Source organism: Anopheles darlingi, chromosome 3 (genome assembly GCF_943734745.1).
Source record: "Anopheles darlingi chromosome 3, idAnoDarlMG_H_01, whole genome shotgun sequence".
Taxonomy (NCBI): domain Eukaryota; kingdom Metazoa; phylum Arthropoda; class Insecta; order Diptera; family Culicidae; genus Anopheles; species Anopheles darlingi.
Genome location: NC_064875.1, coordinates 15,100,637 through 15,126,463, shown reverse-complemented (window position 1 = coordinate 15,126,463; position 25,827 = coordinate 15,100,637).

Sequence of the window (25,827 nt, the reverse complement as noted above, 5' to 3'; positions counted from 1 at the left end):
AGCGCAACATCTTTCAGCAAGGTCCTTTTTGGCCGGTGACACACACACACACACCGGCCACATGCCGACCGGCCCGGCGGCCAGCTTATGCTTCGACTTAAATTATTGTCCCGCTGACTACGGTCGGCGAAGGGTCCAAAGCGGAGGCACGGGCGCGTGCACCCGATTGCACCCGATTTATCCGACAGGACATGCATGCATTCCCTATCTGTGTGTGTGTGTGTGTGTGCTGCTGCTGACCAGTCGATGGTGACCGCTACCACCGGATATGTTGTCTTAAGACCTTTGCAGCAACAGCAGCAACGACTCGGGGATAAGGACCATGAAGTCAGGGCCGATGATGTTTGCTACCGTGCACCGTGGTTGACTGAAACTCCTTCTCGCCAGAGCATACAGCAGCATGTGTGTACACATGTTTACCATCCTTCGGCTACCACCGAGGGCGCGATGAGGCTCAGGGCCCCTTTGCTTCCTTGCTCTTGTTGCTTTCAGCTCCCGGGGGGAGGTTGCAACATGGCCGATACGATACGATGCGATCCGATCGACAAACGGCAGCAGCTGGTAGCTGCATACCAGCAGCAGCTACTATCTCAGGACGAAGTGAAATTTATTTGTATAGTTTTTCCTCTTCCCAAAGCACACACACACACACGAGCGATGCGCGCGCGTTTGTGATAGAGGGAAGAACCTAAGGCGACACCTAACTGACAAAGAACCTTGCTTGCTTCCGCTGCAAACATGAAGTGAAAGTATCTCGCCTTGAGCTTAGCTCGTACTAAAGTACGTTCGCCACCAGCGGCGACGCATAAGGATGCGATGCTGGCGGGCGATGCGTCAGTTCGTTGCATTGAACCTCTGCAGCCTCTTCCAGCACCTCTACTACAGTCTCTCTGTTCCTGTTCTGTTGTGTTTGGAACAGAAAGTTTTAGGAGCAATTATGTGACGAAGGATGTGCGATAGCGCCGGATGGTTGGTTCGCACCGAAAATATTATCTTCAAGACGGTTATACCGTGGTAAGTGAGGAAGTGAGGGAAAGGGGAGAGAGAAGAGTGCGAAACTAATGAAATTGGATGGCGAGTGCCACTGATGGTGGTGGTGCGTTGGCATAGCTTTAAAGCACTGAAGCGGAGCGGAGAACGTTGTTTAATTAAAACGAAGGAACCGTAATGAGACGATGGATGATGCTAGATACATTCAGATTAGTATAACGTTGTTTAAAGCTTGAACTTGTTGAAAACTAGTGGAAGCAAATGGTACAACAGGTATTTTTATATACGCATCAACTCTTGTCAGAATTCTTTTCTTTTTAAAGATGACGAATAATTTAATGTTTCGTAACAAACTCAGTACTGTTTAGATTTTTTGGTACAAACAAAATATCACGCTTATTTGCATTAAAATAAATTCGTATGTTTCATTTTTTAGAATTAGCTGACAAAAAAACATTTTTAGAATTAGCCATTTTTAGACATTTTTTAGAATTAGCTGAAAAAATTTGTGAAAAAAATGAGCTCAAGCGCTCCAACGTATATCAAATGGTAAGCTCAACCAACCTTAATCAGTCGCTCAATAGAAAAATAAAAACTAATTAAATGATATCTTAACCGAGGGAAGTTGGTGAGGATGTCAACATTTCCATCGGCTCGAACCCAATTAAAGGATAAGTTTATTATTTTGATTTAAGCTTAAGGTGAGATTGTCTTCATTTGTCAAAAATTTCTACAATTTAAATAAACTGATAAATCAATGGAAAGGCTTATTGAAGAAGTATTTTTGACCTTGATCTAAAACTCCGTCCAGACGATGACGAATGTTGGAGAATTTCTCGACGAGAACTTCGCAAACAAACGTCATCCCATACAAATCCGGCGAGAAGTTATCGCGATAACTGCAATGCACGTCTTTGCGAGCAAGGGAGAACGAGCGAGAACTTCTTTTGGAGCTGTCAAATCGTATGTAAACAGTAGGGCGAGAAAGTTATCGCGATAACTTTGTTGCTCGTTTGGACGCAGTTTAAGAACGAACAATATCACAAACAATAATATTTTAGAGAACGTTGATGAATGTAAAAATCAAAGATAAAATTAAATTATATACTCATAAAATTCCTAGAATAGGATAAAATGGTTTCCATTAAAGACTAAATAGTGATTCACTAAATCTCAAACATTGTGATACTTACAAACCAACAGATACGCGAAGCTGCGAATGAGACCTCCAGACGTGCAAGACGTTAATCTCATAATCAAATGAAGAATCTAGGAGCAGCATTCATCTCCCTGCGATGCATTTCATAAAACATCCAGCAGCCCGCCCAGCGCGTGAGCAACATGCAACATGAATCCCTTCCACGAAGCCTCCGAACGGTCGTCTATCGGGATTCGTGTCCACCCGGCATGCGTAACAAATGTGACTTACCTTGTTAACGATTTGACACGTCCTCCATCTCCTCCTTTCTCTCACTCTCCGGTAAACCCGGCTGCCATGGAATGTGTGTGGATGGCCACACGAATGTGCATGGCCCAAGGTCCGTACTCCTAGACCTCCCTCCTAGGCGACCGATGGACCTCCGGAAGATTCCGAAAGAGCCACTGCCGCTTCTGTTCACTCGTTGCATTGTGCATTGGGACCACACGAGCGACCTGAGCTCGGACCTCACTGGCTGGGCGCACGCATGTGTGTGTGTGTGCCAGGGATTCTGTCAACTTCCTTTGGAACCCCCGTGGCCATGGCCGACCCTCTAACAGGATAACGCCCAGCTCAGGCTACGATACCGAGCCGGCTCCCTTTTTTGGCAGTGTGATTAGGACCGTGTCCTGTTTTACATTTTGTCGAGTTCGTCAAAGCTTCAGGACCGCCGGAGGTTGTCGGGAGGTCCTAAAGAGATTTTTCACGCACATCATTGCGAACACAAGGGAGCGGTCGATGGTCACGGTTGAGCGAGGACAACGTGCAAACGCAAGGAACGCAAGGATGCAGCCGGAGAAAAAAATGCGGATCCAGTGAATACAATCCACCCTCCCTGGGTTTGCCTGGGCGGCGAAGAGAGCGATGATCTCGTTACTCTCATCATGCTGGCCCGATTGTCGCGGCAGCTGCCTGCATGCCTGCCTGCCTGCCTGTCTGCGCGCGCCACCCCGGGAGTTAGCGCTCTAATTAGCCGGAACGGAAGCGAATGATTTCTCGTTCCACTTGATTTCGTTCAGGCGAGCTGGCAACCATTTTTTCCGTTCGTTCGTTCGTTCGTTGTATTCCAAGCACAGGGAACATCCCTGAATGTGCACCCGAAAAGCAAAGTAGCGTGCGATCGACGGATGCAGCCTCTTCGTCTTCGTCTCTGCATTTCTGCAACCAACCATTCTCGCCGCTCAGCTGCAGCAGCATCCCTTCGCTTCGAAGGAAACCCCCCGTCCGCCGTTTGCCGCCGTTCCAAGCGATCAATTTTAGGGCTGAACGGGAAAAATCAACATCTTCGCTGGCCAATATTTGATTTGTTAATATGCGCTTAAGCAGCATTATTATTGTTTTATGCTGCCCGAACCTCCTCCTGCTTCTTCTACTGTTCCTTTTGCCTTCGTTAAGAGAGGGTTTTTTTTTGTTGTTGCTGCTGCACCGATTTTGCTTACTTAATAAGAACCTTTTTTCCGGTTAGCTGCGTAGCGCTCGCGTAGAGAAAGTGCACACCGGAGAGATATGCGCGATGGTTAGACGGATGGATGGATGAACCAATATTTACTCATCTGTTTCCTGCCGTGCACTGCTGACGGTGCAATAACGATTTTACGGATCGACGGATCCTTTCAAGCAGGAAGACGGCATTTCAGGAATGTTTGATCAAGAATGGTGCGGGCAGGGTTCTTGTTGAATTTCTTTTAACTTTGATCGAATGCCTTCTATCGTATTTTAATCGATGTCTCAAAACGAATTTCCATATAGCTTAATTCGATAGCAATATTTTTGTGAAGCATTGAAGCGAAGTTTTTGCTTGTACTTTCCACAACATAGAGTGATAAATAGAAGGATTAATTGCTGTAGTTTCGGTTCAAATTCTTGAATTAATCAAGTGATTTGCTGCATCAGACTGCATCTATTGTTATAATCGCTGTCAGCTTTAAACCATCTGTTGAAATTGCAACCTCGTCAATTTATTGTTTGTGCTACGCTTGGGTAAGAGTTTTGGAAGCGAAGAAACCACAAACACGAAAAAAAAGATTGGATTTAGGATTAATGCAACTTTTATGTGCGACAGTTGCTTTCGTTATACAAATGAATATGAACTTCAGTTGATTAAGTTTCAATAACGACATCAATGCCACCCTTTCCCCAGTTCGATTGACAAGTGAGACGTGAAAAATATAAGCCGCACCCTTGGCCTAAACCAATTCGATCCTGTTTTCCAATCGACCAAAAAAAAGGCTTATTGAAAATTCACTTTAAACCCTCCCATGCGATTTGCATTTGGGATCGAAGTCTTCAGCCCCCCCCCCCTCCGGCATCGAAATCCTTCACCAAAAGCAGATTATGTTTCGCTCGCCCAACGAAAACATCATATCCCAAATCATATCCCATTCCATGAAAGCCTTTTGGCCTTCCCAGAGCACGAGAGAAATGTGTCAAACGGTCCTTTAATCCTTTTTTACGCATCGCACACCAGGGACACGCCTAGGGACCTTCTATCTCCTCATCCTCCTCCGGGAGGAGGGCAACAAAAAAGATGAAGGTTCATGAAAATATTTACCTTCCAGCTACGGCATGCGCGTGTGTCTGTGAGGTGGTAATCCGGTCTCAGTCTAATCAGCACCGGCCGAAAGCGTCACTCACACCCTCCAGGCGGGAGACCGACCGCCCTACCCGAGCTGCTAAATGGCCACCAACTCCTCCTGTGAGGTGTCCGCAACGGTTTTTATGCGAAGTGCGAACAGGTATCTATACCACCACCAGCAGGAGTCTAGCACACGGCATGGACCACTCTGGACACCTCCAAGTGTCCTTGGAGACCTTCGAGGGTAATTATCCCTTTTCCGGAATGCTCGTACGCGCCCCTAGGAGGTGGGAAGCCACCCACCGAGTGACGTTTACAAAACAACGATGAACCGGACGGACGGAACCTTGAAGTGAGCTAAAATCCTCATCGCAGTAGGCGATTTGTTTGGGGGTCGAAGCAGCAGCACCAGCAGCATCGAGCGATGCAAATCGACCAAAACGTCACCGGCAGGGGGGTAGGGAGAGGGGGTCCCACATCGAATTGGGTGCCACGTGTGGCTCGTGCCTCTCTCGCTGCTGACCTTCAACCAGAGCACTTGGCCATTTTGGATGACGGTGACTTCTGAATTATTCAAACTGTCCTAGGCGCAAGGACCTGGACATCGCTCCGGGTACAGGGCCACCTTTTATCGAGGCCGCCCGTACCGAGCATGACCTTCAATGGCCAGAGAGGGGGGTGAGGGATGCAGAAATGGTAATTTGGAGTGGCCTCTCGCCTCTTTCTGGGAAGGATGTTGGAAGGATCTCCGTGCGCATAAAAAGCGTGGAATTAATAGCATATTAATTTACATTGTCAAGTGTGTTTTGAATAATCGTCCTAATTGGTATCATTCTTCGCCCATTCCCCACCCACGCATGTGTGTGTGTGTGCGGTGATGATGATGCTGAGTTCGCCTTTCGGTGTCGACGATGGCGCGGCACGAGCTCGGAACTTTATCGTTTGTTTATGCGAATGAGCTGCCATCTCACCGCACTGTAATTGCCTTTTCATAATGCTCCTGATGATGATGCTGATGGTGGTGCGCCCATCAGGCATCGAGCTCGCCAAAAGGGCGTTGAGTGGAAAGCGTCAGCCAGTCAAGTACACCGCAAGTTGAGCCACACACACACACGCTCGCAAGATCGAAGAGGTAGGCTTTTGCTGACGTCGACGACGTTAAGATGGAGTCGTTCACAAGTGTCCACGAGGTCCACGTGGGAGCAGCCACACACACACGCATGAAAATGGGTCAATGGGTCTCTCTCTCTCGCTCTCTTCCCTCAGCCCAATATAATATGCAAAACGCTTGTATCCCAGCCAGTCAGCCAGCCAACCAGCCTGTCAACGATGTGCCGTTCGCGCTTTGGTTTCACGTCTAATGTGCTTCAAACGAAGCATGGTGCGTGGTGGTGGTGGTTCACTTGCAGCAGCTCCAGCAGCATGCTTGGATTGTAGGGAAAACAAAGAGCAAACAGCCTACCAACCAACCGACAGCTCCACAGCTTCCTAAACCTTCGCTTTAAAGCGTTGCCCTGGTGATGGTGTGGGGGTTGGGTTTAAAGAGTGGCAGACCCGAGCGGGAAGCGGCCCGGGCTCGTACGCACATTGTCACTTGGCCACGGAATGGAGGTTAATAAGGCGCTCAAATATGCCAAATGGTCCTGGAGCCGAGCGATTGGGCGAGGCGAGTTAATTGGCGACTCTATTTACCACTCATGCACACCACTCTCAGTGCTCCAATGGCTACTTGTTATTCATGATTGTTTCACCGTTTGTTTCCGTTTTCTTGCGTTTTGCTTTCCATCTTGTTATAACAAGTTTTCTGTTCTTGACTCGCTTTTACTCTTAAGTTTTAATACAGTATTCTGGATTCTTTTTTAGGTTATTCACTTATGCTTTAGTTTAAACCAACATTTTTATATGAGCGCTCTTTTCTTTTAGGTTTGCAAATAGCTCGTTAGTTGCTTAGTAATTCTATGGCCATGGTGTAAATTTTCTTTTCTCTTTTTTAATCGTTTCAAGTGTTTAAGAAGAGTTTCCTCCATTTCGACCGAAAACAGACGATTTTTTTGAGATTTTTTATTAACAAAACTCACATTGTTTCACGAATGCCATACTAAACTCCAACTTTTTATGATTAGTAAAATTTTGAAGAACAGGTGGGTTTGTCGAGAAGGTTTTTAAAAACATCAATTCAAAATAACAAACATGACATCCATTCTTTTTAAACGAACTTGTCATTTCGATTTCTGGAAACATTATGAAGAGGAATAGAAATAATGTAATGGAATTCAGTCTTATGATAATTCCAATTACCTATAAATTTGAAAAAAATACCTGATTTATAGTGGTTAGATAAAGTACTTGAAAAATCAAACTAAAGTTGTCAGAAACTGTACTTTCGGAATGTTTTCGCATATTTCAGACTATTTTCATGACATTACGGTTTACCTTAAACAACATTTCTACGGAATTCCTTTCCGTTTTTATTCGCATTTTTGCCTCGAACACCTAATGTATACAAACACTAGGAGTCAGCATTTTTGGCAAAAGTCATCCTCCAAACCCCGACAGGAAACAAGCACCAGAGCAATTGTCATCGTTTAAGCGCGGGTGGGGTACACGCGCATGATGCCGCTTCCTATTCCTCCTTCTCCATAAAAATACAGGACGTTTATGTTAATTCGCCAAATAGGCGAACCTAGAACCTAGAAAACGATTCCGCTCCTCAACAACGCTAAACAACGACAGGAAACTCAAACAATGTCAACAAGAAAGTACATTCAACAGCAGCGTCGGCATCGTCTCGGCCCTAGCAAATACGGCATTCGGAGCTGCTAAGCTGGACGAACGTTTACCGCACCACCACCGGGCGCAACCACCTCCTGGCCTCCACCAAACAATGTCCTGGCCAGGGCAAAAACAAAGGACCACAATTTTCCACTCACTTGCAAGCGGCGAGTGGCGCCTCGGGTTTCCCGTTTCTTTTCCGCTTCTTTCTCGTGCTTTTTTCTTAGTCTATTTTCTTCATCGCTTTCCCTCGTTGCTTTATTTAGGAGAACATTCGACCGGACCCCGGGCAAGAGAAGCATTTCCGATCCGGGTCTCGGGTGGTATGTTTGTGGCAGCAAACAATCAACAACAACGCGCCTTGGAGAAGCCTTCTTCGATATGCGAAGGACCGATGCTGCGCTGTGCTGCGCTGCGTCGGTTTCTAGCTATGCAAATACCAGTTGGTTGGCAACGGGTTGGTCCTGAAAGCAGCAGCAGGGGAAAGTGTTGTCCCTGTGGGAAAGTGTTCGCATTTTTATGAACCTAATTTTCCGCCCACTAGCGGCCACTCCTTCCGTTGTTCCTTCGCCCCCCCAAAAAAAAAAAGAAAACGAAACTCGGCCTTGCACCGGCATTAGGCAAACGAGTAATACGAGACAACTCAAAGACAAAAACTGGAGCGCTGCATGCAGGTAGTTGAGAGCGAGTTTTTGTTTATTCGATTCGTTTCTCCGACTCCGGCTGGTCCCATCCTCAGGTTAGGCCCCAGGAATTCTTCCCTTCCCGGGAATGAATGTGATCCGTTCGCTCCTTGGCATGTGAGAACTCCTAAATTGACTTCACTCCCTCCCTAGGTCACCTTGAGTCAAAGAAACGGAGAGAAGTCGCTGCTCACTATTTGGCTCAGTTTGTGGCCGGAAGTGAGATAGTTGAATGGATAAACATTTGCCTGGAACATCATAAACGAGAGTGTCGAGCTGGAAAGGTACAAAAGCCGGGGTCAGGTTCGGGGTTCCCTCTTGAGGCCGCTGCAATTGAGCCACCCAATTGAGCGGCTCGAGCGGCTTTCTGTTGTTCCAACGTCCTCCGTCCACGGCTGGCTGGAACATGAAGCTGCAGCAATCGCAACACAAGACACAGGCAGCTACCTGCCCATCTTGAGCGCGTGAAGCTCGTAAGAAGAATGTGTGAAGTTTACTTTCGTTCCCTGTTTTCAATATTCAAATTGATGATCCAATCAAAACAACTCGCGTGGGGTGCAAGCAAGCAAGCAAGCGGCAGAAACACAACAACCCAAAAACTCATTGAAATGCTGTTGAGGCCTTTTGGCTTTCCTGCTATTGATCAACTGTGTTTTTTGAGCAACCGAAGATGATGATGATGATGGTCCCGTTTGTTATACAATACTCCCGTGGGTTCCATTCACATGAAGATGATGCTGTTGCTGCTGCTGCTGCTGCCGGTTATGAGGTGTGCTGCTGGTTGGTGAGTGGACGGAGAGTGTATTAAGCGAGGTAATAGTTATGGAAATGATGCACGACGGATGCATTGTCTGCCTTCGCCTATGCTGTGGCTGAGACTTTGGGCGTCACGCATTTCCCATAATTTCCCATTCCCTTGGTTTAAAGTGTCATAGATTGGCCCTCCCTTCCCCTCTTGGGAAAATCCCACCCAACGTGTTAATGAAATCAAATTCTAAATTCTTTGATGGTCAATCGAGAGAGGGAATGGAAAAAGTGGAACCTTTTCCGGATCAACGCACCAGACGACCGTTCGCATATGAATGACCAGCATTCCAGGCAACTCCGGACAAATCCAAAAAGCAGCCAAATTGCCAAACGACTGCTGCTGGCTTCTGATTGACTTCACAAAATGGTGGGACCGTGTCTCCGCCGCCGACCAAAAAACTGGACTTGTCATCGATCCATGACCATCAACTGGTTGACCGACGTCCCTTTGTCCGTGGTGTGGATGAAGCAAAGTAAAAAAAAATGGTGAAAATTTGAATATTTATTGTTTTCCATTACCCAGACCCGTGGCTGGCTCCGAAAATTTCTGTGTGTGTGTGTGAGTGTGTGACTAGAAACCATAAACATGAGAGGAAGTCCTTTGCTTTGAAGTAGTAGCCTTTGCGAGCCCTTGGTGGCAGGCCCTTGGTGTGGCCCTTGGGAGGGGGAACACACACACCAAAAAAAGTGGAAAGTCATCGCGCCACTCACTTCGTTCCAGTGGCCGCAACCCCCCCCTCGGAGGCCCAGTGGCAACGAGACTGCTGGTCTGGATTGTTTTCGGTTTCATTTTTTTTTTCTTCTTCATGTGTTCGTTGTTCAAAAACCAATGTCCGGTGGCGTTCGTGCAGCTAATGTTCTGTGCCCGATGAGGTGGAAAATCCCAATCCCTCCAGTGGTCCAGGAATTTCCATTGGGAAGGGGGTTGGGGAGGGTGTCCTGTTTTGCATATGCTGTGTATATGCGCCGGAACCCAAATACGGGGGCGATCCGGAAGACTGAGAATTCATTATTGAAAACGTCCGGTGAACCCCCTGGACTGGTGGTCCGGGCCTCTTTGTTTCGATTCTCTACGACGACGGCGACAGCTGACCGATGAGTCGGGACTTTTTCGCTCCCAAAAAACACCAAACAGTCCCCCAACAGAGGTCATAGTTCCAGTGTTGGCTTCGATGTCTACTATCCGTGTTCGATATTCCATCTGGATCGAGGAAGATCCAAAAGAGGAGATGAGGTTGTGACCCATGTCCAGGACACTGCAGCCAGTGTGTGTGTGTGTCTATTAAATCTATATTCATAATAGGATCTCTCTTGCTAGCTGCTTTCCATAATCCATTTTGTGATCCAATTCTTGCTTCCGTCAGCAGCAGCAGCAACATGGCAGCAGCGAACCGATTCTATGCTCCAAGGCGCAAAAAGAAAGAAGAACAGAGACCTTTTGGGTAGTATTTTTATGTTCTCACGCCAATCGCGCCAGACGGCAGAGATTCAATAAAACAATTCCCGCACCCGGAACCCGGACACTCGATTCGACTCTCGAGTCGTGAATCTTGAGCCCCGGAGGCCATTTTGCTGCGTTTTATGTTTCGCAATCGGCCCAAACGACGAGCCGGAGGACAGTTTCCGTATGCAAACTGCGTGCTTCTCCGGGGGCGTTAAGGGCTTCTACGGCGTCCAACGTAATCTTGTTCGCACGGGACGCGTTCGTGCGTCGCTTGGAAAAATCGAAGCATTTTTCGAAAGGAAAACGAAGCATTCCGTCCTAAGCCGGTCAGAGGCCAAATGAAGGCGAACAGCTCACTTCTCACTCTGTCTGAGCAAATTTAAGGTTTAGTTTGTGTGAATGTTAACATTCAATTCATCTGGATCTGGATGAACCACTCCAGGAGGAATAAATCCACTCCACATTTTGTTGCCAGAATCAGTTTCCGAATCAGAATTCAGCCGCCTATCACTAGAATAACTCTCAGCCCCCGTCGATCAGAGTAGTCCGTGGGCTCAGGAAAATCCTTCACAAAAGGGCGCCCTTTCCTTCCTCCTTTATATCCTTTCTCTATAAAAAATATCCTTTCTCTATTTTTGCTACGAAAAATAACCACCACGTATCGTATCGCAAAAGGATCGAAATGATAGCAAAAGGATATCATCCACGGGATGCTCTCAGGACGTGGGATATGAATAGAAAAGGGATAAACCCATTTTTCCGGGCCACTCGTCATCCACTGGGACACGGACATACACACACACTGACCGGGAGCATAAAACCCTTTATCCCATCCGCCATTAGTAAAGGTCCCGGGATGTGCCAATTGGACGCGAGTTGCTTATTAGCGATCGCCAGCCAGGCCAGGCCAGCCAGCCAGGCCAGGCCAGGATGTAGAGCAATGGCACCTACCACATCCAATCTCTACTATTGCCGCTCCAAATGCGCCTGACACGGAACAGTGCACCCGAATGTAAACATTCGCGCTGCGCTGCAAATCCGAGGGCCACCTCTGGGACGTCCAATTTAGACCACGCTGTTGTGCCACGTCGCGACTCGCCGGGCAATCCGCATGTGGAGTGCCATGTAGTGTGCTCACTACGTTGTACATTGTATATCCTCCTGCGGTCCCTGGTCTCGAGCCTGAGAGCCCCAACATTGCTGGTGCATTGCTACCGGTTGCTGCATTTGCAAAATTAACGAAACGAAAATGAACGGCAACGTTCTTCAGAATAAAACAAAAAAAGACACGTGCTGGTGTGAGGCAGAGAACGAGCACAGGAGAAGGAGGATAAAGGGTGCATCCAATGGGAGTGCATTCGTTCGAGGGTTTTGCGAAGCGGAAACAGCCACCGTAAGCATATGTGAGTGGTTCGCGTTCGCGAAGGGCCTGCGCCCCACCAAATCCCAATGCAAACTGCCAAAACCTCTCCTCTCCTGATGCAGTACTCCCCGTGGTACGGAACCCCTTATTCGTGGCAATACAATCGCTCCGAGATCGACTGACGATGCTGTTGCTGTTGGCTGTTGGCTGCCGGGACGATGCATGCCCAGCTCTTGGTGCACCGTGGTAGTCGTGGTGGTGGTGGTGGTGTTTGGGGAGAATAATAAATTATGATGAAAACTGCTGACCGAGAAATTTGTATCCCTTTCTCCTTCCTGGCAAGCATAACACACACATTCAAACACACACAAACACATATATGTATGCACCCAAACATGACCACCACGCGCTGTGGTGCAGAAGGGGGTTATTATTTGTTGCAAACAAACAAATGCAAAATAAAGGGCCAGTCATCTGCGTGTGTGTGTGTGTGCGCACGTATGTGAGCACTGTAACAGTGCACTTGGTGTACAATTTGCTCCGATACTACCAGCCACTTTTTAAGGGGTGGGGGGGAGTTAAAATGTGAAATGCTCATCCATGTTGTATCTCCATGGAGTACAGTGCGGGAGCGAGTTCATTAGTGGGACGAAAAAAAAGGGACGAGACCATTAATAAGCGCTTCCGGTGAGTGTGGATCCACCCGCCCGGGTCCGGTTGGTAGGAGGGCAGGAGGTTTTTGGTTGATCGAATCGAGTTGGTTCGGTTAGAGAGAAAAGCGTGAAATGTGATTTTAATGCACACAACGGCTTCCGCCAGATTGATCGGTGATAGGATTAACATCTCTTTTATGTAGCGATTTGTTCTATATTATGTTGTACTAATTGACGGTTGTTTTGCTGATTTTCAGGTCGAGTATTTTATGTTCGATGTTCTATGTTTCAGCTACTTCGCATAGAGCTGAATGCCGAATTAATTAATTTAAACATTTGTTTGATTGTTTGCGCTTATTTCTTATTAATAATTTTCATTGGTGGTGAGCTGCGATATTGAGTTTATCATTTAACGCCTTACAGTATTTAGTTCAGTGTTGCACTAACAGAACAATGGGAGATTGCATTGCAACTGCCATAAATACATAAAAAAACCATTTGCAAACACATGCTCAATCCACTTCGCGCACAATAAAATTGTATTAGATAATAAAGATTAACTGCTGTTGCAACTGTTCGTTTTTCTTCTTTCGATTAAGGTCTACAAAAATCAATCGAAACATCAGGTGAGTTGGATAACTGAAAGAGATTTGTGCAATGAAATTAATGCAATTCAAAGAACTATCGTTTTGCGGAATTTATTAGAATTGTGTGCTAACACCAGAAAATTAAATACTGAAATCAACACTACACATAATATAGAATATGTTAAAGGGTAAGTTATTTGTAAAAATGGCAAAAACAGCATAGCTGTACACATAACAAAACCAATCCCGATTGACGCAAAAGCAGCTGATGCTGCATCTAATTCCATGCATCGGTGTGCGAATGTAGGTCACTCGTTCAGTACGAGCCATTGTTTGTGGTAATCTCGACATAATAAACATGGAAACCTCCATGGAAATGAAACACATTCCCCTCGGCCTGCCTGCCTGCACATTGCACGTGAGCTGAGCACGCCCCGGCTGAACGGCTGAATCACTTGTTGTTGTTTTAGATAATGCTCATCGGCATACATACATTACCTCAGCTTCGATTGCTTGACCACATTGCTCTAGTAAAGGAAATATCCCAAGGATTGGAGCCACTCGTTATCTGTACCGCTTTAAAGCCGATGAGCCGGTTGCAAAGTGCAGACCACAATGCGAAGTACCTTATCCGTCAAATCCGCATGCACATTGCTGGCACCAATCGAGGAGCATCAAAGGAGCCGATGGCTAACCAAACCAAACGAACCGAAACCAAAGCACACTCAGACCGCGCGAGGCCTTGGACTCGGTCTCGGTCAATCTGAAAGACAAACTCAAACATAATTTTATGAACTAATATTTGGCCAGGATTGTGGCGCCGCTGCCAGCGAGAGAGAGAGAGAGAGAGTCGAGAGTGTCGATGGCGCTCTGCCCCCTTACCGATAGTGATAATAACTTGAGGCAGCACTGCTTGTTGCTGCTGCTGCTGCCGCTGAGCAAGTTATGATGCAACTCGAACTCGGACTCGTCGCTCGGGACATAATAAAACGGTCAAATAAAGGCGCCGAGGGCGACGCCGATTGCCGGTGCTACCTGTTGCCGAGCGCGGTGAGAAACAATGGGAAAAACCGGTCCGCGCCGGACCGGAAACCGAAAAGTATCCTTCGCCGTGTTCCAGGTGGTCTCAGTCCATAAAAAAAAGAAGAACGCCTAGCCTGGCGAGCGGCAGGCTGAGCAAACAATCCGCGAGCAGCGAACCGGAAAGGAACCGGAAAGACAAACAAATGAAGCAGAGCACCACAGAACCCCAGACCAGGGACCACGGGCCAGGATATCCTCGGTGCGTCAGGTGAGTCGGCAACGTAAAACGATTTCGCTCCGCTCGGTGTGTGTGTGTGTGTGTGTTTTGGGCCACTTCCGGTTTGCAGATTGTGAGAAGAGGAGGGGAGAGAATAGTCGGTCTGGGCGTCGCAAGGGCGCCGGTACTGCTGTCAAACCGATCAGTCCCGTACTGCCCTGTGCCAAGATATTACCGACTGTGGCCAACTGGCGGGTGTGGCGTCGGAGAAGAGGGTCTCCCGGGCTCCAGGGAACGCTGGATTGCAACACAACTAGCACATTGAAATCGATACGAACCGGGATACGCCAATTGAATGTTGCAACCGAGCTGTCTGTCAAATCGATTCCGTTCCGCTTATCAATTCCCTTTCCACCTTTACTAGGGGGGAAGGTGTCTCTGGTATGTCCGTTGTCAGCTTGCATGATTTGGAGCAATTATTGCCTCGACTTTTACGCTTTGTTTCGTCCGCATTTCTTTTTTTTCTTTTGGGCTGCAAAAGGAAAGAAACCCCCTCCAGGAGCCTTCCCCCTTTTTAGAACAAATTCTTCCGCGTCCCGCGTCAAGCCAAGTCCTGTGACACTCCCTCACTTACCCGTTCTGGCAGGCAAATGGTTCTGCTTGCGCCGAGCGTGTGCCGAAACCGTTCAAATCAATCCAATGGCTGAAGGGACCTGGACCTGAATTGGGCACAAAGTATGCGTCTTATCGTGCACGAACGCAAGGGTGTGCCTGACGGCGAATCTACGGTGAATTGACACCTGTTAGTGTAGGAATTGAAATAAATTTGGCCGATTTTTTTTCCGCCTGTGTGTTCGTCAATACCGGTTCCGGTATTTGACTTTTGATTCTGGCTGCTAGGCGCTGGAGCTGGAACCCCTTGCGCTTGGTTTGTTCATTCGTGAAATGAAAAGAAGGGGGAAATGCAGCTCACTTTTGTTCCGGGTTTTACTTTTTGTGAAAAATTTCATTTCGAAAATTGATGCTGAAGTTGCTGCCGAGTGTCCTATTCGGAGGTCCTTTACCGAACGGAATCTTGCTATCAATTTGATTAGAAGCCGTATGTGTTCGGTTCTTTGATTCGTCGATGTAATCTCCCAATTTTTTTTAAAGGAATCTTGAATTGAAATCACGAGATGGCGAGGGATGTTTAACAAAGGGCAGTGGAATGGCAATCTTCTCTTAAATTACGACAAATGAGGGAGAGAGTTCATGAATTGAAGGCTTGAAAAGGGATGAGTACCCTTGCACGTATGCACCCCTTGTGGATGTCAGGAATTCTTTTCTTTCAAGTATCTAAGGATGTCAAGATGCATGTCAATCAATTGAGATGCTCAACAACTTCGATAAGCAATTAACTCTCATTTCGAATATCATGTTACTAAATGGTAAGAAATAGCATTAGAAATTCCTGGAATTGCCTGGGAACATTCACTTATTAACATAAGGTTTCATATGCATACACCTGGTAATTTAAACATTCTAGTATTCTTCACTTCTATTATAGTGAAGAATACTAGAATGTTTAAATTACCAGGTGTATGCATATGAAACCGCCTTTTTTTTATCAAGAAAAAATGTTTATTCTGCGAAAATGGAGAAACTCTTATTCTTCAAAGAAATGGCAATAGTTAGCTATACATTTTTCCTATCTTTTAGGCAATTTACAAATACCTCGCCAAAAAAAAGTCGATCTTTTGTTTCGAACCAATTACAGGTCGATTTTTTCAAACTTTTGTAAGAATGGAAGCGCTGCTCGGCCAGTATCTGTCCCAGCGATGCAAATGAGTGTTGATTCGATAGAGCCAAGTCTGGTGAGTTAGCCGCAAGCGATAAATGATCCCAATTGAAGTCTTGTATAGTCTTCTTGGCCGGTTTTCCACGGTGTGGCGAAGCATTTTCATCGAGCAAAATCGGTCTGTTTTATCAATTTCGATATTCCGGTCGATTTATGCGGTTTTTACGGTTCGAAATCGATAGAGTGTTGCTTGTATAGCTCGCTAATAACCCTTTCGCCCAATACGGTATGCAATTCGGTGTCTTCTAACGTTTTTGGTGGTTTCTCGCCATACTCGTTTGTTACATTAAAATCGCCATTTTAAAATTTTTAAAACCACTCTTTGCATTGTGTTTCATAAAGAGCATGCTAACCATAAGCTTCGATAAGCATTTAATGCGATTCTATCGCCTAGTTTTGAAAATAGAGGCAGAAAATGATCGATGTCGGCATTTTGCAGTTTTTAAGGACGGAACTTGCCATTTTGTACACAATGAAAATATTGGTTGTAGTGTGAAATTAGAATTGCGCACCGATTTTGATTAACAGATGCCGAACGAACAAAATGAAACATTGAGAACGGTTCTACGGTTACATTTGGCTGAGATATAGCTATAAGAACACGGAGGGCGGTTTCATATGCATACACCTGGTATGTCCTCTTCTACAGTTCTTATTATCTTGTATTATTATTGCAATAGACTTCAAGCACAACGTCCATTTCTGTGGACTAGGAGGATGTTTGAGTTTTCATTTCACTAGAAACGAGCTCCAATTTCTAACCTTACTAACCAGCATTCTAAGGTCAGTTTGCTCCAAGCAACAGTTGTTTGCCCTCTTTCACTAACCAATTAGGAAGTTTCCATGTCCTACACACTGGCGGCGGCCACTTACGCCGAAGCTCTCAAATATCACATTCCTGCTAGCAAAAATTTCCTATTACCAACCAACACAGCAACTTTCCATCACATTAAAGCTCCGAGAATCCGAGTCACCGGTGAGCGTCGTCGTCGTCGTCGTCGTCGTCGCACATCAGCATAAATTAATTTTCGCAAACTAAACTTTAACTAACCTTAAATTGAAGCGCACGCTCGCAAAAACACACACAAACCAGCTATCCCAACTATTGCAAACAATGTGCTCTTCTGCCATATGCTTCAATGTGTTTCTTTTTTGTAGCCCTTTAATTAATTGCCCTGGTGATGATATACTCACTCGCTCGCTACGTCCTGCCAAAGCCTGGCCTGGAGACTCCCCCTGGGAGGAGTAACTATATAGTTCCTCCAGAAACCACAACAACCACCAACGGGAGACTCGGCACCATCAAAGACATTCCACACCGGTGTGGGCCGAAGAGGGCGTCGAGGCAGTCGAGGAAAAGCTCAAACTTTCCGCCTCTGTAATGTGGTGCTGGTTAATGATGAAATTTTCCAGCACTAACAACGCCCTTCCAATAACCGGGCTACCAAGAGGGGGGGCTCACCTGTGCTCCGAGCAACTTTTGGGTGGTTTGTTACACCCCCCACCCCCACACTCTCTCAAAACGGGTGTAAGAGGGTCCTTGCTTTTGCTTGGCTGTGGTTTTCCATCGGGAAATACGCTCCGTTCCAGTCTAGTTCCAGACTCGCAGGAATCCTCACATTCTGCAGTGAGACTACGGTCTCTCTCTCTCCCTCTCTCCCTCTCTCGATCCAGCATCAACCAACAATGGCGTGGTCCGGGTGAAGCACGTTACAATATTTGCATAAGAATTATTATGATTGAAATCCAACTCCCAACACTAGCGTGGTTTGCTTGTTGTTGTCGACGGAAAGGGAAATGCCACGAATTCGGTCGACTGGAACCGTCATAATAATAGGTCAGCCTGGAACCCATTTGCATGTTGGCAACATGAATATTTATGCTGAGAGCAGCAGCGGCAGCAGCAGCAGCAGCAGAAGCATTACTTCGTTCCCTGTCGATCGATCGTCTACCATTTTGCTGTGGCCTCTAATTTGGTTTCCATTCTTCGCGAGATCGATACCACGAGCAAGGCTGGGCTTTTTAATCGCCAATTCCTCGCCAGGCTTCGAACCCCAAGTAGCACCTGGCCACCAACACCAACACCAACACCAGGTTTGCACCAAAAAGACCGCAATTTGATTCGCATGAAGAGCACTGAATGTAATCTTACCCGCACGCTCGTTTGATGTCCTTCTCGGCCTCCTTCGTCCTCCGAAAGAAACGAGCACGATCTGGAACAAAATCGACATCTTGGGAGGACTTTTTCAAGGCAGAATTCTTTTTCCATTCCCCAAATAATGTCCCTTTTTGCACGCACTTTTGCGTGGCGCTGGCGGGAGTGATGGATGGATGGATCGGCTCACACGCCCTCGTGGCCTCGCGTGGCCAAAACCGGGGAAGGGGGGTTCCGTGGAAATGGAAACTGATCCGGCGGCCATCGCTTAGAAGGAGCGAAGCCCCGGACAAAAGGACGACGACGACGACGAGCCCACACAATTCAAAGGACGACTGAACATAAATAGAGCAATTCGAGAAGATGAAAGGCGGATAGGCCTCTAGGCCGCCCCGCGCCCGCACACACACACACTCCATCCTTTCTTAGCAAGGACGCAGGACGTGGCCAATACAAGGACCAAGGATTAGGAGGCAGCAGCAAAGGGAAGCGTACTTTAAAGTGAAGCGGAAGGGCAGGTTATAAAACCGATGCCGTGCGAAAGGAAAATTGCCAAACGTACACGCACACACACACACGGAGCGGATTATGTTCCTTAAGAAACGCACCGGCAAAGCAAAGGAGAGCAGATGAAAGCCGTCGCTAAAGAACTCGAAGTTCGGAAAAGGATACAAAAGGTAAAGAGCCCCGGTGGTCTGGTCTCTGGGCTCTGTTGTGTTGTCCGCAATTCGCCAATTGTGCCTGGACCAGGACCTGCGTGTCGGTGCGGTGCCGGAGGCACTTGTCTTGGATACTTTTTCCTGGCTAGCGGCACACTCGGCGGCCCCGTTCTTGACGGATGCAGCTCAAGGTCCCTTGGCCCAGCGGAGTTGTTGGTTGTTTATTTTGCAGCAATATTGCTGCAGCAGCATCGGCAATGCTGTGCGGCATTCGGACAATACAATGAGATCAAACGAGTGAGGCGGTCGTAACCCGTCTTTGCTGTGTTTGTGCTGCATTGTCCGTGGGAAACGAACAAACTGTGGCCCCCGGTGGTGGTGCAGGAAAAGTGCAAAGTCCTAAAGGATCATTACTACGGCGGGCGGTCTTTGGCGGTGTGCGAATGTGTCACAAACACACTAATCGGTTGCGTTGTCCCCAGGAAACCGCCTGAGGTGACAAGTGCCGGGACGTGGCGTTGATTGTCCTGTGAGTTGTTCCTGCGGGTCTGCTACTCTGGAGCAGTAGGCGGTAAAAGAGAAATTCTATTTTCCAGTTTTCAAAACAGATTGCGCGATCTGGGTGGTCGAATCGCCCCGGGAAATCTGGCATAGTGCAGCGGAGTGATCTTTGGTCTGGATCGGTCTTATTCAACAGAAAATGATGAGCTTGTTTGTTGTATAAATGTTACCCAAGATCAGACATGATATTTCTATTCGAAGCATTTCAATTGTCGTGCAGTCTGGTGGGACAATGGCCAGAGTAAGAAGAGTTTGAAGACTTCATGGGCCTAGGAACCCTTTTAGCGGATAATTTGGAAGTTAAATAAAAGAACGCGTGACGTCAGGGGTGATTAATTCTAGGTAAAAGCCCTCCACATATGCAACACAAGATTAACTATCCAAGGCGGCAGTTAAACTGCAATCAAATCCTTAAATGTTTTATATATTTTCAACAAACAAACAAGCAGGCTGAACTATGAATTCTAACAGACAGCTGTAAATCTATCAAACATTCAAGAACTAAAATGTTTTGCTTTTAAAAGGCAAACACTTTGCCAAACACATTGCTGCATGGCTTTTAATCATTCGAAATAATTGCAATAATTGTCGGGTTTGATGAATACACATATTTCTGATGAATGTGCTGCAGCTCTTTGTTCCTAGAAATTGTGACGGCATTTAAACTAGATAATTGTGCGAATAATGATTTACCGATATTATTCACTCTATTGATGCCGAGTATCCTTTATGTTTTGAATCAAAACTGGCTCTCGTAAGCTTCTGTCAGCCAGGAAACAATGCAATAATGCTGCAATGTGATTAAAGTTGATAAGAGAAATGTATTTGTTCCCTCTGTAACTACCATGCTGCAACCGTTTTTATTAAACAAAAATCAGGATTCATTGATCTCTAATCTGATTGGATCTATTCATATGTTACCTAGAATGATAGTTACACTGGACCAAAGCTTTCCAGGAACACTGCTAATCCAATCGAATATCATTGGAACGTTCCACAACACCTCGGAAACTAGCCGTGACATCGATGAATGCGTCACATCAAACGTAAATGGTCGAAATTCTCCTGAACCCACCACCACCACCAACCTTTGCTAATCGTTTCCTACAAATCGTGTTCCACATTCCACCGCCTGACGTGAACAACGCTATATGATCTCGCTCTGATTTCATTCCGTTCCATGTCATGTGCAGATCGTATGATAAAAAGGGGCAATCGTCAGGCCATTCGGATTCGGTGCACCGTCGATACGCGAACACGAAACACGACGAAAGCAGCCTCCCTAATCCGGATCATTCCCGCGCAGTTGCACACGATTAGCGATGGTGGTCGTCGCGAGATTCGCTGGAGGTTACAATGCACATGCATTTGACCCGCAAAAGCGACCCGCGGCAACTCGTTGCCAATTCTTTTCGCTCTCGACTTGCGATCTAATTGAATTATCATCGCTCGATTGCAGGAGTGCCACTCGAGCCCGGTACGTTTTCCTGCTCTGTCCAGGCGGAGGCCTCGATGCAGCTGTTCACGAGCAACTGCACCTTGAACCGAATGGCATCATGACCTTCGACAGCCAACCACCAGCCAACGAGAACACTTTTATGATGCTTATGCGCGAAATGACCTCATACGTTGCTGCTGCTGCTGCTGCATTGCTCTCAACGAGGGATCGCGACCGAGAGCGAATCATAAATGTAATGCAACATGGAACCCGGCATCTAGCACGGAACGGATTGCAAAGCGAAGGAGGCGGTTGACCACGCGGACCTTACGGAATGTACGGGGCCACTGGACCACGCTGCATGTAATTATGGAAATGTAGGTTGGTGCACTACTACAGCAGCAACAGCAGCAACAGCAGCAGCAGTGCACTTCAGCTAGCCCATGGCCGCGCGATCCGTGGCCACCTTCTCGAAGCAGTAGTCGAAGTCGGTCGGAAACCGTGAAATTTCGAACCAATGCCAGCCGATGTGCGATGCACACCAGCTGCTGCTGCTGCTGCACGGTCATGTTCGGTTATGGTCGGTTCCATGTTTTCCATTTTTTTTTTTCATAAATTTCCACCGCGATCCTTTGAAGTGACGCGAACCGAACGCTATCATCAACGGCCAGTGACCAGAGAGGATGTTTGCGGCCCGGGAAAAGCGGGTTGATGGGTTTTTCCAGCGATGCCCATATTGGCCGTAAAATTGGTCCCCATTCCTCCGTCACTTCGGTAACTCCGGTGAAAATGGATCCCAATTTTACGCCACATTTTCTTTTCGGAGCTTTTCTGCGCGGTGAGTCGTTTATCATCGTCGTCGTGCGGGTCGTTGTCGTCATCGTCGAGAGCGTTGCGCACATGCTTGCAGCACGTTGCTGCCAAAGCAACAATTATGCTTTTCACTGAACCGTTACCAACATTGTGCCACTGCGCCGATGCACGGCATCATGTTGCACCGTGTCACCGCGGTGTCTCCGGTGTCTCCGGTGTCACCAACTACCAGATGCAGCGCCAGCAGAGCGTTACCTTTTCAACCACAGAGCGGTAGCATGCTTGGATGACGTACTCCTTGAGAGTAAGTTTTGGCAGCATCCTGGCAGTGTGCATCCTCGGAATAGGAGGAACCATGAAAGGAAGTAAAGCGGAATTTTCACCGCAGCTGATGCTAGTTTGGTTTCGAGGTGGATTTTTTGGTGGTTCATCAGGCGTCAAATAGGATCGATTGAAGATCCGATCAGTTGAGGTTCGAATTTGGTTTTGTCGGTCGAGTGATTCCACTCAATGTTGGTTGAGCTAATGAACACCACAACATTGTTTGCCAAATAGCAGAATTTCACAGTACTTCTGGTTGAAAGTTACAGCCAGAAGTAATATTTAATTCAAGCAAAAACAAGGTAAAGTCCATAATAAAGGAAGACACTATATCGCAAGGCAACTTTTAAAAATATTGCATCTGAAAGAAAATGGAAAGAAAATTAGAATCATTTCAAGTGGATTTAGTGGATTGTGGATATAAGTGGATTTAAGGCATACGAAAGGAATAAAATAAGAGACAATAATAGAGAATGTGATATTATGTTATTGTGTGAAACGAATAGAAAAAAAAATTACACCCAATGCGAAAAACCTTCAAAATAATGTAGAAAGTAATAATTTCGAAAAGAAAATGTACTCTTATTGGGAGTATTGGGATTGGAATTAAAAATGCAAAATAGATATATTGAATGAACAACAGATTGGCAGTCAATTGTGTATAAATGTAAAACAGCAAAAAATGTTTAATTGATATACAACCTAACATAAAAAAAAACAAAGTAGTAGAAGACGACATTAGCCCTTAAAAAATTGTAGACATATTAAACTGAAAAGAAGATGAAAATTTCACTAAAAACCTTTGGAACTTTCTCTGTAGTCAGTAGGAATGTATTACTTAGTGACTTGCAGTTTATAAATCATTAACTGCAACTGATGACTTGAATACCGTCATCTATCGTTATCAAACTATGCTAGACCAACATCCTAAAGATGCTAGACACTCACAGATAAAGTAAGACACTTCATGCTCTTCACTTGGGGAACGATCTATGCAGCTCACATCATTTTTCTAATCATTCACATTCCGTCCAAAAAGCTGCAATTCCCTTGATGTTCCTCGTCTGTTAACCGAAATCTCGAAATGCAAGGCGGGCACCGCCATGCATCGGAGCTACCGGCGTCAAGGTGCATCAATCACAAAGAACCGTCCGAAAACCATCATCCATATCATCCGTGGGCAACCCCCGTGGGCGGCGGGAAATGCCAGCCAAATCGCAAACATGCACACAATTATGCAATATTTCAATCTCCACCGAGCGAGTCTCCCGATCCGACCGACCGACCGACCGACCGGTCAAACACATGTTGGCCACGAGCATTTCCTTTGCCTCCGGAAGCGGTCATTTGCTCGCTCGCTCGCCCGTCCCGCCCGTGCTTCGAGTGGAAAACTGTGGAAAATGTAGCCGCTGTATGGGGAAAATATTTTCCCAAAACTGCTCGCTGCCAAAGCAGCGACTGGCCGCTCCTGGCGCCTTCTCCCCATTTCAGGTTCTCGTTGTCCTTGCGTTGATCATCCTGTGTTTCTGGCGGAAATGTAACACCGCCCCTTTGGGGGAAGCGGTTGGTGGAGACCCGGAGGAGTGGTCGGTGGTCTAAATAAACCAAAACGAATGCAAACGTTCCGCTCGAAGGATGTGAACTTTGTACAAAGAGCGTGTACCGAGTGGGCCGCCGTGAGCCGGTCCGTGAGCTGCTATTCCCATGCCTGCCTGGATGTCCTGTCAGGTCAGCAGCAGCAGCTGTGTGCTTCCGGTTTCCGGCACCAGGGCAACCGAAGTAATTATGCTTGCAGAAGGGGGTGTGTGTGTGTGTGTGTTTGTATGTGTGTTTAGATTTTAATTTTTCACTTCGTTTGGCACACTGCGCTTTGGTAGCGGGGGCCATGGTTACCTCGGGGACATACACGGCTTGCTTTGACGGATGGATGAGTAATTCGTTTAGCCTTTCGGCCACCGATGTGTGGTCGTTCGGGCGAACTGGAGACCACCAACACCACCACGAGTTTCCTTCCTTCGGTTTTGTGGTTGGCCGTGATTGATGGCACTGTTGCACTGGGAACCCGAGGCTGCCGGCGTGGCCACCGCTGTGTTTAGTTATTAAAAACTTTTGTCCTTTTCTAAATAATACGCCAAACAGCATTTTCGTCATGTTGGATTTCCGGTTGTTGTACGTCAATTACGTTACTAATTCAAGTTGATAGCGAGAAATGACGAAGCTTTGCTTTCTCGATCGCACCAGCAGCGACTAATCATGAAAAATATATGCAAACGTCGATTGAACTTTAAAAAGTATCGCTACTATGAACATCTTGTGATTAATACTTTGTTAACAATGCCCATTGCATGATCGATATCCAACAAACATTATGATGTATTAAGCAAATATTGTGCAATTATACAAACAGTCTGGAGCCTATCATCGAATAGAAAAGGTATCACAACACTTGAATGATCAAGCATCACTAAACTAAACTAAATCCATCCTTACTGATGCGAACATAACGTTCACTAATGCATGTAACATCACTTCACTTCACTGAAAGTTCTTTTATGTTGTAACTCATATCCATACATCTCCTATTTCCTCTCGCTTTCGCCAATTGATTTGAATCTCCTTCCTGCTCGCCCCATCCACGGAACCTGTTACAGCGAGCAGGTCTTCTCGGCGGTGATCTAAGATGGATTCCGCTCGGCCACAACAAAGGAACCAAGGAGTGGCATCAGCGCATCTGTTCCGGAGCATAAAGCACACAGCTCCTCACAGATACTACCAGGCCCTTCGATGCGATTATAAGCGATGTAAGCATAAATCCGGCATCGAGGAAACTGCATCACACAGTGCCGGGCCTGGAACCTGGCCTGGAACCTGTCCTAAACCTATCGATGCAGCATAAACGCCGGGCGGGGGACGGGGTGCAAATTATGCTCTAACCACACGGCACGGCGAGCGCGCGTGGCGTATAATTAATTGCAAATTATCGATAGGCCGATCCGGATCCGCGGTATCCATTTCACGCCACTTTGCGCCAACGGATGCTGCTGCTGCTGTCTTCAAACACTCCCACCAAACTTGCAAGATATTGATTCGATCGACGAGCTCTATCAGAAATTAATTCCAGAAACATATTTTCCACGCCAATCGAGGAAATCGTCTCAGCTGTTTTGCATATCGGTGAAGGGCGGCGAAAGGAGAAGTTCGTTAGTAAACATCCTCAAACAAGGATAACGGAGGGCACCATTACACTTAAGTATGTGTTATGCTTGGTTTGCAGCCGGGAATTAATGCTGATTTGTGTTTGCGCCCGTTCGTGAAAATGATTTTCGCAAATTTCGCATTTGAATCACAAATTAAGACCTCAGCTAGAAGCAAAAGGAACTTTGAGGAAGGCTCCTTCTTCGCTAAGTCCCAGGCTCCAGCCTGGGAAGCTGAAATTGTGCGCGACTAAGCCGCAGGTGCTTATGAAGAGTTTTGAAGAGTATTAATGCCAAAAAACCGAAAAGCAATGCGCCTCTCGATTTATGGATGGAGCAGTGCACGTAACCTGTCTGTCAGAAAATCATCTTTCGATTAAATCTCATTTTCACGCTTTTCCCGGCGATCGATGCAGTGGAGCGAACGAACGGGTGCTATCATAGGCACGCAGAGGAAGCTTAAATGTGTCCTTTACAATTACGCAATGGCCGCACCAAAGGCCGTCCACCTGGGAAAGCCTCTCATTGAACCCATTC